The sequence below is a fragment of the Sinocyclocheilus anshuiensis genome, unplaced genomic scaffold (assembly GCF_001515605.1).
Source record: "Sinocyclocheilus anshuiensis isolate Anshui unplaced genomic scaffold, SAMN03320099.WGS_v1.1 scaffold1373, whole genome shotgun sequence".
Classification (NCBI taxonomy): Eukaryota; Metazoa; Chordata; class Actinopteri; order Cypriniformes; family Cyprinidae; genus Sinocyclocheilus; species Sinocyclocheilus anshuiensis.
In genome coordinates, this window is record NW_015548285.1 from 181,656 (window position 1) to 184,191 (window position 2,536).

Consider the following 2,536-nt stretch of genomic DNA (forward strand, 5'->3'; position numbering starts at 1 on the left):
CCCCCCCCCCCCCCGCTAACAAAAACTTCAGAGGGTCACATTCCTCCCCCAGACCCCCGGATACTCAGCTGTCACGAACAAACCCAGGATATTCCCCTCGCACAGGCTTTCCAATACAACGACTCGTACTGTTGTCCAAGCAAGGTGCTTGTGTTACCTTGAGCTTAAACGAGCTGCTCAGAGAAGACGCTGTGAAGTGAAGGAAAATCAAACATGCATCTGATCCCAATACCTCCCAAAAAGTTCACAACAAGTGTCAAATCTGTTTTAAAGGAATAGTTAAAAAAAAATAAATAAATAAAGTAATAAAAATAAAACCAAAAAATATACTCGCACTCAAGCCATCCAAGATGTAGATGAGTTTGTATCTTCATCAGAACAGATTTGTAAAAAATGTGGCTTTATATTGTAAGAAAAGATCCATCACTGAGACGTTTTTAACTTCAAACCCTTGCTTCAGGCTAAAATATGCATTTTATATCCATAATATTGCTTTCTCCAGTGAAAAAGTTTTCTTGTCTGAATCAGGAGAGAAATATCAAGCACAATTTGCAAGTGAAAACGACACATTTTCAGTAAATGTTTAGTTTTGGGTGAACTATTAAGCGGTCATGTGTTATTTTTGTATTATTTGTATATTTAATATTTGTATATTTTTAGTTTTGATTTTAATTTGAGTTTTTTATGTTTCAATTTAGCTTTCATTTATATTTATATTATTGTATTTTATTTATATTATTATTATTTACATTGAGGTTTTTAAGTTTTTCATTTGACAGAATAGTCCATCTGCCATCAGTGGTTCAACCGTAACGTTATGAAGCGACGAGAATACTTTTTTGTACGCGAAGAAAAAAAAAAAAAGACTTTCTTCAACAGTTCGTCTCCTCTGTGTCTCTCCGCATCACAGAGGAGCGCCATTTTGGAGAATATCCGCTGAACGCAAGCAGCGTACACTCTTCTGTGTCAGCCGTGCTGCACGGATGCGCTGTTTTCATTCAAATCAAAGCGTAAATACACGTAGAAAACGTATCCTTGTGTCGCGGCTGACACAGGAGAGCGTACGCTGCTTGCGTTCAGTGGACATTCTTCAAAATGGCGCTACGGTGATGCAGAGAGACACAGAGGAGACGAATTGTTGAATAAAGTCGTTATTTTTGTTTTCTTCACGTACAAAAAGTATTCTCGTCGCTTCATAACGTTACGGTTGAACCACTGATGGCAGATGGACTATTCTGACGATGTCTTTCATACTTTTCTGGACCTTGACAGTGTTATTTACTTGGCAGTCAATAGGACAGTCACAAGCCTCCCAGTTTTCATCCAATATATCTTAAATTGTGTTCCGAAGACGAACGAAGCTTTTACGGGTTTGGAGCCACATGGGGGTAAGTGATTAATGACAACATTTTCATTTTGGGGTGGAGTATCCCTTTAAGCAAGTAACTGAAGCATTTCCAAACTTTTTGTGTCTGTGTTGGAATGCATACAGTATGTGTTTTTGCTGCGAAATGTGTGTATCAAAAATATTCAAGCATGTATTTGAGGTATATTTGGTTATATATGTTTAGAGGTAACTGGTAATGTTTTCTTTTAACAAAACAAAACATGAAGAGTTTTTTAATAACATGAATAATATGAAGAGAGGGAGAGAGAGAGAGAGAGAGAGAGAAAAAGTCATGATCCACTTGAGCTCCTAAGTTTTTTGCAATCTTTGATCTCTAGAGTGAAACAGGCCTAAACCAAAGAAAAAAGTGAGAGGAATATTAAGGTGACCGTGATAGCTGTGAATTTCATTGCTGCTTCTTCAACAAGGCAACTAAAGAGCACTGAAACGGAGCAATCAGGAGGAAAACTGGATAAAGCAGAAGATACTGGAATCAGTTCACAACCAAATAACAGGGAAGACTGAATCTCCATCTACACTGCATTTTAAACGGCTATTACAAATTAGTGAGACAGAACTAGAAAGTTTCGTTAAGTTGAAATATAGTAAAGTATAGAAAACTAGCAGCAGTCTGAGTGACAGAAAAAAAACCCCAATGGAAGCCATTGCAGGAGAGCCCTTCCCCCACTCCATCACATACCCACAGACTATCAAGAGCGCAAAAGACAAGAAAGCCTGTAAATACAGCCTGCTCAAGAACAACCTAGAGACCCTAATGGCAGACGTTTCACACAAAGGGGACAGAGCCATCATCACTAATCTGCTACTCTACACACCAGACTGCAATCTTTGGCACACGGTCATCTGTAAATACTAGAAAAGTTATAGAAAAATAGGCATCTGCAACGGCAGACAAATCCAAATTTATGAAGAAAATGACACTAACAAGGCATTTCTAGCTGTAAATATCTATAATAATGGAACCATAATGTTCCAGAGGACTGAAGCATCTCTTAGCTTTGTCCAGGCAAACTTCACCAGCCTAAAAGCTCTGGCAGAGGCTGAGAAACAAACAGTGATGCTGCAGGAGGCTGTGATGCCCACAGCTCAAGGGAGAGGCTAGAGGAGATGGAGCTTAACCCTGCTGAA